We start from the raw sequence: 16142 nt of genomic DNA, 5'->3' as shown, positions 1-16142 counted from the left end.
CCTGTGGATGTATTTCAAGGCCTACCTTCAAACTCAGTGGCTCTTTGCTTGACATCATGGGAAAATCAAAAGAAATCAGCCAAGACCTCCACAAGTCTGGTTCATCCTTGGGAGCATTTTCCAAATGCCTGAAGGTACCAGGTTCATCTGTACAAACAATAGTACGCAAGTATAAACACCATGGGACCACGCAGCAGTCATACCGCTCAGGAAGGAGACGCGTTCTGTCTCTTAGAGATGAACGTACTTTGGTGCGAAAAGTGCAAATCAATCCCAGAACAACAGCAAAGGACCTTGTGAAGATGCTGGAGGAAACAGGTACAAAAGTATCTATATCCACAGTAAAACGAGTCCTATATCGACATAACCTGAAAGGCTGCTCAGCAAGGAAGAAGACACTGCTCCAAAACTGCTCTAAAAAAGCCAGACTACGGTTTGCAACTGCACATGGGGACAAAGATCATACTTTTTGGAGAAATGTCCTCTGGTCTGATTAATCAAAAATGTAACTGTTTGGCCATAATGACCATGTTTATGTTTGGAGGAAAAAGGGGGAGGCTTGCAGGCTGAAGAACACCATCCCAACCGGGAAGCACGGGGGTGGCAGCATCATGTTGTGGTGGTGCTTTGCTGCAGGAGGGACTGGTGCATTTCACAAAATAGATGACATCATGAGGCAGGAAAATTATGTGGGTGTATTGAAGCAACATCTCAAGACATCAGTCAGGAAGTTAAAGCTTGGTCGCAAATGGGTCTTCCAAATGGACAATGACCCTAAGCAAACTTCCAAAGTTGTGGCAAAATGGCTTAAGGACAACAAAGTCAAGGCCATCACAAAGCCCTGACGTCAATCCTATAGAAAATGTGTGGTCAGAACTGAAAAAGTGTGTGCGAGCAAGGAGGCCTACAAACCTGACTCAGTTACACCAGCTCTGTCAGGAGGAATGGGCCAAAATTCACCCAACTTATTGTGGGAAGCTTGTGGAAGGCTACCCGAAACGTTTGACCCAAGTTAAACAATTTAAAGGCAATGCTACCAAATACTAATTGAGTGTATGTAAACTTCTGACCCACTGGGGATGTGATGAAAGAAATAAAAGCTGATATAAATCATTCTCTCTACTATTATTCTGACATTTCACATTCTTAAAATGAAGTGGTGATCTTAACTGACCTAAGACAGGGATTTTTGTCTAGGGTTAAATGTCAGGAATTGTGAAAAACTGAGTTTAAATGTATTTGGCTAAGGTGTATGCAAACTTCCGGCTTCAACTGTATCTCTGTACCCCACACATACAATTATCTGTAAGATCCCTCAGTCAGGCAGGGAATTTCAAACACAGATTCAACCAGAAAGACCAGAGAGATTTTCCAATGCCTCGCGAGAAGGGCACCTATTGGTAGATGGGGGGGAAAACATAGACATCTTTGTGCATGGTGAAGTTTTTAATTACACTTTGGATGGTGTATCAATACACCCAGTTTATACAAAGATACAGGCGTCCTTCCTAACAGTTGCCAGAGAGAAAGGAAACCGCTCAGCGATTTCACCATGAGGCCAATGGTGACTTTAAAACAGTTACAGAGTTTAATGGCTGTGATAGGAGAAAACTGAGGATGGATCAACAACATTGTAGGTACTCCACAATACTAACCTAAGTAAAAAGAAGGAAGCTTGTACAGAATAAAAATATTCCAAAAACATGCATCCTGTTTGCAACAAGGCACTAAATTAAAACTGCAAATACAATCCAATACATTACTGAGTACCACTCTCTATATTTTCAAACGTAGTTGTTATTAAAAAATAAACGGAATGGAGCTAAGCACAGGCAAAATCCTAGAGGTAAACCTGGTTCAGTCTGCTTTCCACCAGACACTAGGAGATTAATTCACCTTTCAGCAGGACAATAACCTAAAACACAAGGCCAAATCTACACTGGAGTTGCTTACCAAGACAGTGAATGTTCCTGAGTTACAGTTTTGACTTAAATCTACTTGGAAATCTATGACAAGACCTGAAAATGGTTGTCTAGCAATGATCAACAACCAATTTGAAAGAGCTTGAAGAATTTTGAAAAGAATAATGGGCAAATATTGTACAAACCAGGTGTGCAAAGCTCTTAGAGATTTACCCAGAAAGACTCACAGCTGTAGTTGCTGCCAAGGTTCTTCTTACAAAGTATTGACTCAGGGGTGTGAATACTTATGTAAATGAGATATTTCTGTATTTTATTTTCAATACATTTGCAAAAATGTTGAAAACATGTTTTCACTTTGTCATTATGGGGTATTGTGTGTAGATGGGTAAGAGAAAAACAAATCAATTTCATCCATTTTGAGTTCAGGCTGTAACACAACAAAATGTGGAGTAAATCAAGGGGTGTGAATACTTTCTGAAGGCTCTGTAGATGGTTTACTGGTATCTCTGTCTCAGTCTCACATGGAGGGTTAACCTTTGAGCTAAAAATCCACTTGAGTTTTCTTTTTAGAGTAGATATTTTAGGCATACACTCGCACACAACTCATCATAGTCACATGCTCACACATGTTCATAAATAATCTATTGTACTATGGTACAGCTACAGGATGTGAATGTGGTGATAGTAGAGGTGAGGGTTTTCTTTATGTTTTTGTTACGTTGGCTGTTGGGCATGACATTAACAACAGCTGCGAGGACAAAACAGAGGGCTGACATAAACGTCACAGGCCAAGGACCCCCACTAACACACACACATGCACGGATGCGGCACGTGTCCCCCTGATTCATTCATAGAAACTAAGCATAAACCGTGACGGTGCACACATCCACCCCACCCCCCATTCGATTCCCCTATTGTCCACCCCCACCCCCCTATTGTGACCTCCTGCCTCTCACTGCCTCCCCCATTAGAATTTTAGATTTGAGCGTTTCTCTCTCTAGAGGAAACACGGAGGCCATTCTGCATTTTTTTCTCTTTGTTCACGTTTCTCTTGTCTCTTTTTATAACAATAAAAAGGCAGAAATGAAGATTGAAGGAGGAATTAGCCCCTGACTGTCAGTTTGAAGTCAATCTGGCACACAAGCAAACGACAGACGCCACCCTTGCTAACCACCCTAAAGGCAGATCCCTAAACCGCACTCACTACAACATCCATCTGATGTGAAGAGATAATAAATATTCAACCCACTGGTTTCTGACACTTATCTCTGCGGAGTGACTGCTGCTATAAGGGCAACGCTCTAAAGTTCTCCATTATCTATGAAACATCCTTATTGATTAAAAATACTGCTTTTATTTTATTTACCCTGCTTACAGAATTTGGTTTCTGTGGCAACTTCCAGTTTTATAGAATGAATACCGATATTAAAAATGTGGATTATCTGTGTACATCAGGAAGTTGTCAACACCAACCTGGCCATGTGTTAATGACTTCCTCTATTTCCAGTACTTAATGAAATAAGTCACAATTTATCATCACACATTCTGTGATGTACACTGAATCGAGCATGCACCAAACTACCACAGGTTATTTGTTATCTGCATGCAGGAGAAGGTGATGGAAAACACTGTAAGCAGCATCTCAAAGACAGAGAATATATCATGGGTCTAGTGCTATAGATTTTCTTCCACACATCTGTGTGGTCCGCCGCAGTCATCCATGGGATTTCATCAGACTATACAGTACATTATCTCTGGGAGCAGACCAGGCTCTGGCTCTAGCTGAGGCTGTCATGGTGGCCCCTACATGCCCAGGCTAGCTGAGTCGTCTCGTCTCTCCCATAGAGCTTGTTCCCATGTTGGCTCCCTGGCCCTGGCAGCACAGGACAGTCCCCTCCTTTGAAGCCCGGTGGCCTGATGGGTAAGTGGGTCAGATTCCCATCATAAGCATTCCGAGGCTGGTTCATTTTTGTTCTCCCTCTGCTGCCATATTCTGCCCTGCTGCTTTGTGCTCTTTTTCGGATTGTCCCTTCCCTTCCCTTCCCTTCCCTGGAACCCCTTTCTAAGGGGATATCGATGCGTGCAGGGGGATGTGGACCTGGATAATGATGAATGTGCCATGGAGCCACTGTTGTGAGTCTAGTGAAGACCTCGATTAGTGCCTCATCACTGTTTGTTGCGTTGGTTTCTCTTCATTAAAATAAACTAGAGGAAGGGGGAGCACTGGTGCACCACAATAACATTGTCAGTTGTCATTCTTATCCAGGGCAAGTCACCTAGGTTGCAGTTTTACATATGATCTACCTAATGACGCAAATTGGGTTAAGCATCTTGCCTGAGGGCAAAGAATAGCGTCCTTCATTCTACTTGTTGTGGCTCTAAAATATTTGGCAACAAGTGCTGTGCCATACCGGATTAGGCTACTGTTTTTCATCGATTTTTATTAATTCATTAAATTAACTCATGAAATTATCTCATTACATTGTATTACATCATACATAATAAAATAAACTTCAAAACAATATAACTTCTGCACCAAATCAAATTAGTTTGTAAGTAAAACGTGGCAGTTGGACTTTTTTCTTCAGTCTTTTGTATTCCAGACGAGTTGGTCTTTGCAGACTTGTGTCCATTGCCAAGGCAGCGTAAGGTCCATTCTGTGCATGGCCTTAGAGTTAGGGGCCTTCCTTTGGGTGTCAGAGAGTGTCCTGTGCCTCTGAATAATCAGCTGGGACACAATGCAGGGGGAAAGCACCAGAGGGTCTGGAGAATCTTTATCCCAATTAATCTACAGGTCAAACCACCCATTCTGTCACTCTTTGTTTTTAAATGGGTTCAAAGAAGGAAACATGGTGGAAATGAATCAGCTTTCATTTAATTGATGGTAATGGGTTTCCCTAAAGTGAGACAGGAATGGTAAATGGTCACTGGGTTATGTCCAGAATTGGAGCAGCTCTTTGAGTGTCTTCCTGCACACCTGTAGACACTGATGAGTTAGGTCAGGATGTCACCGCAATAGCGATGGAGGTCACTGGTATGTTGCTGTATGTACAGAATAAGTGAGGGTAGCAAAAATAAAAATAGATGTTCAATATACACTCCGCTTGCTCTTCTGTTGTGCTAGCGAACATGGCATATTTATTTCAACTTTGTTGGGAAGCAAACAAGGCCACTGCTCCAGGGCATGTGTGTTTGCGTATCTGTATGTGTGTGTGTGCTTGTGCCATGCATGTGTTCATTTGTTGGCACACTTTCTGTGTCAGAGCGGCTTGATTTTGAACCTACTGAACTGGTCCTGGGTGTCAAAATACAACAATCTATTAATACACAAAAAATATACACTCATAGACTCACACACACTTGCTTATCGCATTCCACCGTGCACATAAAGTCAGCCACTCTATATGTATTGATGGTGTAGTACGGTGTGCCCTCACATTGACTTAAATACGCTCAAACAAATAGTTAAAAAGCACTCCACTCATAGTCACATGTTGGCACCTCCCACTCACCGCACAACATAAAGGAGAAGAGGTGTGTCTGGAAAATAGCCAAGAATTCTCTGTGGAATGCCATTAGATCACTTTGAGACAGGTGACCTGGAGAGATCAGGAGCTTGGCAAAGGCTGCAGACAGCCCAAGGTGGTTCGGGCTAGAATGGGAAGACCCTGGTACTGTATGTGTCGCATGTTATTGCTTCATTTTGTATCTCAATTATGAAATTGTTCACAACCCCATGCCCCCTCTACTGTGCAATGGGGCCTGTCTGCTGCATAGGGTGGCCTGTCTGCTGCATAGGGTGGCCTGTCTGCTGCATAGGGTGGCCTGTCTGCTGCATAGGGTGGCCTGTCTGCTGCATAGGGTGGCCTGTCTGCTGCATAGGGTGGCCTGTCTGCTGCATAGGGTGGCCTGTCTGCTGCATAGGGTGGCCTGTCTGCTGCATAGGGTGGCCTGTCTGCTGCATAGGGTGGCCTGTCTGCTGCATAGGGTGGCCTGTCTGCTGCATAGGGTGGCCTGTCTGCTGCATAGGGTGGCCTAGTTCTTTCTTTCTTGTAATTTATTCTAGTCAATCATTCTAAGCTTTGCGTGCCTTGACTGTCAACTGTGGATTTAAGCAATAGTATTGACATGAGTGATGAGAATAATCTTTATAAACGCAATACATTTCGGTTGCTAAGGTTTTTTTATTCAGGTCAGCAAATAGAGCTGATGATATTCTGTATACTCCTTTGGGATTCTGCTGTAAATTCCAAAGATTAGTGAAGTATAGGTGCAGCAGATATTATGAAATTGGTTGAACTAATGGCTTAAAAGGTCATAAACAAGTATCCAATCCAAACTTGTCCGAACCGCTGTCACTGCTCAGTGCTGATTCAGTGGCGTTCATAGTGGAGTGTCAGCCATAATTACACAGCTTCAGGACAAATATATTATCTCTGATCTATTATTCATTCCTTTATGATCCATAATTCATAATTTGGTTAAGGGTCCTTATGCATCGAGTCTCGACTGTGTTCCTTACAGCAGCATGACGGCTTCAGCCACACATCTGTCCCATATTAAAGTAGGGAGAGCGAGAGTGAAAGAGAGTATTGGGGGATGTAGGGCAAGTGTTCTGGTGAGGATGGAGGGGGTGATCATGACGTTTTTCTTCCCGGGCCCCCTTTGTGATCATGGCCCAGTCCCCTGGGTTCTGAACCCTGTCTCTGCTGATCGACCCAGTAATGAGTGTCTGTGGGTGTGTGTGTCTGGTCGGAGTGTGTTAGTGTGTGTGTGGGGGTTCAGTGACTTCACAGAGAGAGAACACAAAGAACCCCGGTGAATGCAGGTCTGACCTCCGAACCTGAGGCGTCTAGTCACACCCATTCGATCCCTCCCTCTATCCCCTCATCCTTCTCTCCTGGGGCACTGCTTTTGCCCATATGGAGGTGTGGAGATGCAGCTGGTTGTCTGGTGAGAGAAGGAAAGTGGAGGTGGATGGTTAGCAGGAAGGCACTGAGGGGCGTGTGGCTAAAAGAGAGGGATGGACAACAACAAAAAATACTTTGTTTTAACCTTTGGCACAGTTTTATGCTATTGTCAGATGTTGAGTCACCCTGGCTTGCTCTTTAGCTAAGTAGTTTTAAATGTATTACCACTCTTTGTAGGCTTCTCATCATCTACAAAGCCACTGTTTTAATGACATTTATGCAAATATAAATATGATAAGAAACACTGACTCAAATTCTACAGAAATTCATAGAAATTGTGTATTTGATGGGTTTCTGGGTTTTTGTGCTTTGCAACACTAAATACATATTTTTAGAACTTCGACATATTACTGGAATAGATTGTAGCAATGTAGATATTTATCCATAACTATCTTCATACCTCTCTGCACCGGCTGTAAATCTCCATCTGTCGCAACTGTGATCACCTGACCCTAAACTGACAAGACCTTTAGCCCCAGCCTCCTACTCTGCCAACAAACGAGCAGGCCTGATGGTCTGTTACCCTATTAGAGACACACACACACACACACACACACACACACACACACACACACACACACACACACACACACACACACACACACACACACACACACACACACACACACAAATAAGTAGCCCTCAACGTGCAAAGTCTCAAACACACACAGAGACACTCAAGTACCTTGACTGTGGATATAATGTCAACACAACAGCAGTCAGCAGCCTTGACTTTGTCTCTGTAGGCCCTATGTCTCTGAGCCCCTCCTCCTCCCCCTTCCTCCCCAGGTCCCTGTGATGATAGGGGGAGTGGGTGGGTGAATCTGTTTAATTCAGAGTGTGCCTTGGCAGCTTAGCATCTGCTGACCCCCTCCACTGGGGCTGTGTGGTGAAGACCCCTAGGGACCAGGGCAGGCCCAAGGCCAGGAGGCAGAGAGATAGGGGGATACTGAGGTATTGGGGTGGAGGGAGAAGGGGGAGGGGCAGAGCATGGGGATATTAAAGGGAGAGAAAGTATTGCGTCTTTCTACCTGTATAATTGAACAAAGGATTCTTCTTCTGTGTGAAATAAATAACAGAAAATGGGTTACAACACATAGCAGAACATACCAAAATCCCCTCAACATTGTTCCCACATGTTGGTAAGCTTGTTTTGTTTTTTATATGCCTCTGAGTTTTAGTGGAGCTGGAATGAGTGGCTGTAAACTGTGTGATGTCAGTGTTTCTATTCTCTCCCATTCCAGAGTGGGAAGGTAATGGAGCTGCGCTGTGCTCTGCTGTTATAAAACCCTAAAGAACTTTGTGGTCAGGTTCTCTGGGATGCTCTGCTGCTGGGGCATTTTCTTCTCTGCTCAGGTTTGCGAAACCCAAACGAAGTTCATTACGTTTCTTCAGCTCTAGTGTGGACTGTCTCTGTTTTGCCTGAAAGTCTGTCTGTTTTGTATCAAGTGTCTGCCAATCTTCCATCGGTTTGTGGGCAACACTTAATTTTAAGGGATCCGTATTACAGTGTAATTACATAAGTAATTACACTGTAACAGTGATTGTAATAATTAATAGTTACACTGTAATAGCATGTAACTGGTGGTAATTGCAGTCTGTAATTACAGGGGTGTAACAACGAATGTTTGTTACCATGCTAGTTACAAATGTCAACGTTTCGGATAGCATCACAACGCACCATATTTCTGCCTGTACAAATCAGGTGATAAGTGTTAGCCAATTGTAAACTGACCACTCATTGACACAACTCTGCAATAAAGGGCTCTGGAGTCTGATGCCCAGACCCAATGCCAAAAACATGGGTTCACAAACGGTTCACATACAAAAATACTTTAAATTGTTAAATCATTTAACAGTGCATTTGACAATGGATAAATTATATTAACCATCAAAAAACCGAATTGTAAGCCTATTTATCTTGGTTGAATAGTGGTTTATAAATGCACTTAAAATGGTCATTTGACAAGCTCTTATTCCATCATACAACCTTGCAAGGGTTTCACTGTTGGGGAACATTCTCACCTTTGGATGGGATTTTTTATGTATCCCAGGAATTAACGCATGTCGAGATCTGCCCATCTGCGCAACACGCTTGAAATAAAGAAGACCTCGAACGTGCCCGCATGTGTTGACACTGAGGTCATGTAACAGTGTGCAAAGAACAGGGTTGAGAAGGTCAGTGTGCAAAATCCAGACACGAAAGAAACAAAGTGTTGTAGGTCAAAAAGTATAGAAAGTACGTTTTCCATGCAATTTGTTTTGCTTGTTTGGATACATTAATTCTGCTGGATGATTTAGCATAGGTAGTTAGCTAGTGTTTGCTAGCTAGATAGCCTAGTGTTGGCTAGATAGCTAACTGTAGTTAGCCAGATAGAAAATGTTAGCTGGCATCTTTGTTGGGCCTACCAATTAGGCTAGCTAGCTAGTTACCATCTACAGAATAGACTTCCCATGCAATCGGTTGAGTTGTTTTTGATTAGGTAGCACACTAGCTAGCAGGCTAGATTTCGAACCTTGACTAGCTAGCTAACTAGCTAGCGTTAGCTGGGCTCGATGGTCTTATCTTCCCTGAACCTTGTTCTCAGGATATCCGTTACCCAATGGTATTACGTGAGACACACCCAGCATGTTAACGTTAGCTAGCTAGCTAATTAGCTAGCCACTTGTGTCAACACACAATGAGTAACATTAGTTCCTTTCATTGTAGCTAAACATTAGCTAACGTATTCGTGTTAGCAAGCACTATGCTAGCACTATGCTAGCTGGATAACACAACAACTTGCTAGGTAGCTAGCTGGGCCTAGCTAGATATATGCCTAAACTATAGAAATTATGATGATAACTAGGGGTCATGTAGTGTCTTTGCTAAATTGTCATACATTATTTTTCACTACCACAGATTCTCACAAGATATGAAAACGATTGCAAGAAAGAAACCGATGGTCAGTCAGAGACAGAGTTGGTGATTTCCATTGTTAGTTGTAATGTTAAAAAGGGAAGAAAAAACAATCCAATTTTTTAAATCCTTATTATTTTGTAAGAAATGTAAGGTATTTTTACATGTTGCAATAGTTGTTGCAAAAGTTGACTAAAGTAGAAGCTCATCTTTTCTTTGTAGGTATTTTCACTTGGTAATGAATAATAAGGTCTCAACCAGATGACGCCAGAGGGGATGGCTGCCGTTTTACGGGCTCCTAACCAACTGTGCTATTTGGTTTGTTTTTTTGCATTGTTTGTAACTTATTGTGTACATAATGTTGCTGCTATTGTCTCTTATGACCGAAAAGAGCTTCTGGACATCAGAACAGCGATTACTCACCTCGAACTCGCCGAATCTTTTTTCTTTAATGAGTCCAACGCCAAGGACATACTGCTTCCCCGAGATTAGGCCCAAATCCCCGTCATTTGCTTGAAGAAAATACGGAAATACAGGGGGCGGATGTCAGGGTGCTTATGAGAATTCTTTGGCGAGTGGGTAAACCACCTTAAGCATCCGTTCTATTGGCCAACGTGCAATCCCTGGAAAACAAACAGGATGATCTACGATCGAGACTATCCTACCAATGGGACATTCAAAACTGTAATATCTTGTTTCACCAAATCGTGGCTGAACGACAACACGGATAATATAGAGCTTGCTGGGTTTTCCATGCATCGGCAGGACAGGACATCATCTGGTAAGATGAGGGGTGGGGGTGTGTGTCTATTTGTCAATAACAGCTGGTGCGCGATGTCTAATATTCAAGAAGTCTCGAGGTATTGCTCACCTGAGGTAGTGGGTTCTACAGCTTATCATGAGGTACTATCTACCAAGAGAGTTTTCATCTATATTATTCGTAGCCATCTATTTACCACCATAAACCGATGCTGGCACTAAGACCGCACTCAACGAGCTGTACAAGGCCATAAGCAAACAAGACAATGCTCATCCAGAAGCGCCACTCCTAGTGGCCAGGGACTTTAATGCAGGCAAACTTAAATCTGTTTTTACCTCATTTCTACCAGCATGTCACATGTGCAACCAGAGGGAAAAAAACTATAGACCACCTTTACTCCACACACAGAGATGCATACAAAGCTCTCCCTCGCCCTCCATTTGGCAAATCTGACCATAATTCTATCTTCCTGATTCCGGCTTAAAAGCAAAATCTAAAGCAGGAATTATCAGTGACTCGCTCAATACGGAAGTGGTCCGGAAGATGACGCGGATGCTACGCTACAGGACTGTTTTTCTAGCACATACTGGAATATGTTCCAGGATTCATCTAATGGCATTGAGGAGTATAGAACCTCAGTCACCGGCTTCATCAATAAGTGCATCGGCGATGTTGTCCCCACGGTAACCGTATGTACATATCCCAACCAGAAGCCATGGATGACAGGCAACATCTGCACCGAGCTAAAGGCTGGAGCTGCCGCTTACAAGGAGCGGGACACTAATCCGGACGCTTATAAGAAATCCCGCTATGCCCTCAGATGAACCATCAAACAGGTAAAGCATCAATACAGGACTAAGATTGAATCCTACTACACCGGCTCTGACGCTCGTCAGATATGTCAGGGCTTGCAAACTATTACGGACTACAAAGGGAAACCCAGCCGCGAACTGCCCAGTGACGCGAGCCTACCAGACGGGCTAAATGCCTTTTATGCTCGCTTCGAGGCAAGCAACACTGAAGTATCCATATGAGAACCAGCTGTTCCGGACGAGTATGTGATCACGCTCTCCGTAGCCGAAGTGAGCAAGACGTTTAAACAGGTCAACATTCACAAGGCTGCGGGGCCAGACGGATTACCCGGACGTGTACTCGGTCCATGCGTGGACCAATTGGCAAGTGTCTTCACTGACATTTTCAAATTCTCCCTGACCGAGTCTGTAATACCTACATGTTTCAAGCAGACAACCATAGTCACTGTGCCCAATAAAGCGAAGGTAACCTGCCTAAATGACTACTGCCCCGTAGCACTCACATCCGTAGCCAGGAAGTGCTTTAAAAGGCTGGTCATGGCTCACATCAACACCATCAACCCAGAACCCGTAGATTCACTTCGATTTGCATACTGCACCAACAGATCACGCAATCTCAATCGCACTCCACACTGCCCTTGACCACCTGGACAAAAGGAACACCTATGTGAGAATTCTGTTCATTGGCTACAGCTTAGCGTTCAACACAATAGTGCCCTCAAAGCTCATCACAAAGCTAAAGACCCTGGGTCTAAACACCTCCCCCTGCAATTGGATCCTGGACTTCTTGACGGGCCACCCCCAGGTGGTATGGGTAGGCAACAACACATCTGCCACGCTGATCCTCAACACTGGGGACCCTCAGGGGTGCGTGCTTAGTCCCCTCCTGTACTCCCTGTTCTCCCATGACTGCGTAGCCAAGCACGACTCCAACACCATCATTAAGTTTGCTGACGACACAATAGTGGTAGGCCTGATCATCGACAATGATGAGACAGCATATAGGAAGGAGGTCAGAGACCTGGCAGTGTGGTGCCAGGACAACAACCTCTCCCGCAATGTGAGCAAGACAAAGGAGCTGATCGTGGACTACAGAAAAAGAAGGGCCAAACAGGCCCCCATTAACATCAACAGGGCTGTAGAGGAGCAGTTAGAGAGTTTCAAGTTCCTTGGTGTCCACATCACCAACAAACTATCATGGTCCAAACACACCAAGACAGTTGTGAAGAGGGCACGACAAAACCTTGTCCCCCTCAGGAGACTGAAAAGATTTTGTATGGGTCCCCAGATCCTCAAAAATTTATGCAGCTGCACCATCGAAAGCATACTGACCGGTTGCATCACTGCCTGGTAATGCAACTGCTCGCCATCTGTCCGTTAGGCGCTACAGAGGGTAGTGCGTATGGCCCAGTTGTCAAAGACTTCAGTCATCCAAGTCATAGACAATTTCTCTCTGCTACCGCACAGCAAGAGGTACCGGAGAGCCAAATCTAGGTCCAAAAGGCTTGTTAACAGCTTCTACCCCAAGCCATAAGACTGCTGAACAATTAATCAAATGGCTATCTGGCCATTGACCCCCCCCCCTTTGTTTTTACACTGCTGCTACTCGCTGTTTATAGTCTATGCGTAGTCACTTTACCCCTACCTACATGTACAAATTACCTTGACTAACCTGTAACCCCGCACATTGACTCTGTACCGTCACCCCCTGTATATAGCCTCGTTATTTTAATTTAATTTTGTTACTTTTTATTTAATGTTTTACTTTAGTTCATTTTGTTCATATTTTCATAACTCTATTTCTTCAACTGCATTGTTGGTTAAGGGCTTGTAAGTAAGCATTTCACGGTAAGGTGTTGTATTCACCTGTTGTATTCGGCGCATGTGACAAATGAAGTAATTATATAGAAATTGCTCAATAGGTAACTAGAAAGTTACACTTGACTTTAAATAGCTAAATCCTGTTTAATAACTAACGACAACCTAGTATTTATGCAGATATTACTCTATGGTGTATTAGTGTGTTTATTTTCTCACTTGGAAGGCGCTTTCAGAAGCTGACTATTAGATTGTTTTAACTATCTAAAGCCAAATTAAACTAATTCAGACAGGACAAACCGTTCAGTAAGGGAGAGGAATGGTTAAAAAAAGGGAATGTTTCCGATTATGGAGTGTAGTAATTACATTGTACTTATGCAGATATTACATGTACAGTGCATTCGGAAAGTATTCAGACCCCTTGACTTTTTCCACATTTTGTTAGGTTACAAACTTATTCTAAAATGGATTGCATTTTTTTCCTTCGTCATCAGTCTATACACAATACCCCATAATGACAAAGTAAGAACAGGATTTTTTTTTTTTTTTGCAAATGTATAAAAAATAAAAACTGAAATTTTACATTTATATAAGTATTCCGACCCTTTACTCAGTACTTTGTGAAAGCACCTTTGGCAGCGATTACAGCCTCGAGTCTTCTTGGGTTTGACACTACAAGCTTGGCACATCTGTATTTGGGGAGTTACTCCCATTATTTTCTGCAGATCCTCTCAAGCTCTGTCAGGTTGGATGGGGAGCATCGCTGCACAGCTATTTTCAGGACTCTCCAGAGATGTTCGGTTCAAGTTCGTGCTCTGGCTGTGCCGCTCAAGGACATTCAGAGACTTGTCCCGAAGCCACTTCTGCGTTGTCTTGGCTGTGTGTTTAGAGTCGTTGTCCTGTTGGAAGGTGAATCTTAGCCCCAGTCTGAGGTCCTGAACACTCTGGAGCAGGTTTTCATCAAGGATCTCTCTGTACTTTGCTCCGTTCATCTTTCCCTCGATCCTGACTAGTCTCCCAGTCTTTGCCGCTGAAAAACATCCCCACAGCATGATGCTGCCACCACCATAAAGCTCTGAGACACAATCCTGTCTCAGAGCTCTATGGCCAATTCCTTCGAGCTCATGGCTTGGTTTTTGCTCTGACATTCACTTTTAACTGTGGGACCTTATATAGAAAGGTGTGTGCCTTTCCAAATCATGTCCAATCAATTTAATTTACCACAGGTAGAAACATCTTGAGGATGATCAATGGTAACAGGATGCACCTGAGCTCAATGTTGAGTCTCATAGCAAAGGGTCTGAATACTAATTTAAATCATGTAATAAAAAAAAGAAATTATGAATTTGCAAAAATGTCTTAACCTGTTTTCACTTTGTCATTATGGGATATTTTGTGTAGATTGAGGGAAAAAATAATTGAATCAATTTTAGAATAAGGCTGTAAAGTAACAAAATTTAGAAAAAGTCAGGGGATCTGAAAACTTTCCGAATGCACTGTACTTTGTTGTGTACTTGTGGTTACATCCTCTCACTTGGATGGCAAGGAGGTTCAGGTTGTCATAATGGGTAACGTATACATTCATTATTTGTTATTATAATCTGGGTTGACACCCGTATGGTAGACCACATTCCTGGGTAGGTCATTAGAACCTATTGAGCTTCCAACCTTTAATCTCGGACACCCAGCGCATCTGTCCACAAGAGATTACAACCTTGTGACAATTATTACTTAATCGGATGCAGCTGAGATGGAACTAAACACTAAATTGGGGAATTTAGTAGAAACTTGCCCATTTGTAACAAGCAGGGTAATAAGCATTTTGTTACACCTCTGTAATTAAAGGTTGTAATTAGTTCCAGTTACATGTTATTACAGTGTAACTATGCATTATTACAATGGACTACAATACTTGTTAGTGTAATTACACATGAAATTACACTGAATAAGAACCCCTTAAAATGAAGTGTTACTGTATTTTCTTGTTTATCCTGTTTGATCTCACAGCTCTGTTTATACTGTGTCAATGTATTATTATATTTCTTCTGTCATGACCAGTAATAGTACCTGGCCAATAATTACATGATGTGGTATGCTTGACACACATTAGACTCCTTGTTGTTAAGGGAAGTGTTGGGTGTTACAAGAACTCAGCAATATTTATGCTAGATTCCAAGAATGGCCGATTCCAAGAATATTATCATTGATATCCAGGACAAGTTGTCACTTCTTGTGATTATATAACTGAATAAAAACAATATTAAAACAAAGACATTATTTTTAACCTGCATTTATAGTACATACTATAAATATCTTATGGGAAGAAAGGAGAAACCCGGGTTGTGAGTCAGACGGAAGCTCACAGAGAGAGGAGCTGTCTGCTGTGACAGAGTACCAGCGTCCCGGCCTGGCCTTCAGACCCGGCCACACAGCCTGAGAACACGAGGAAAGCAGAGGTATAAATATCTTTGATGGTTTAGGCCTGATGGAGTGGAGAGATAAAAACAACACCGATAGAAAAGGGAGCAACAGGCGACACACATTGAAAGAGGTGCTATTAGATATGTATCATTACGTTAGGATTTTCCAGATTGCATTATGGCAGATGAGATTATGCTTAGGGCTGTCCTCTATAGGGTTTCAAAATTCGGTTAACTCTCCCAAAATTCACTGGTTTTCCTGAAATCCCAGTTCTCGGAATTGTAAGGGAATAAGCAAGGAAATCTGGTATCTTCCATAGCTGGATTTCTGGAAAAACCTCTGAATTTCTCGAAAGTTACTGGAATTTTGTAACTCTAGTCCTGTAGTTCATGCCTATGACTGATGTTGTCTGCTGATGCCTGCTGATAGAAGTATAACTAGAAAACCTGATCAGACTGGAAAGCCGAAGCCTACCACAGCTTACCAAGGAACAGGGCGTCGCCGGGAGGATTTGTGCAGTCCTAGGGTTGCAAAATTCTG

This window comes from Salmo salar, chromosome 15 (genome assembly GCF_965601325.2).
Source record: "Salmo salar chromosome 15, fSalSal1, whole genome shotgun sequence".
NCBI classification, from domain to species: domain Eukaryota; kingdom Metazoa; phylum Chordata; class Actinopteri; order Salmoniformes; family Salmonidae; genus Salmo; species Salmo salar.
The sequence above is the reverse complement of the archived record's forward strand: the minus strand, read 5'-3'. Positions refer to the sequence as shown.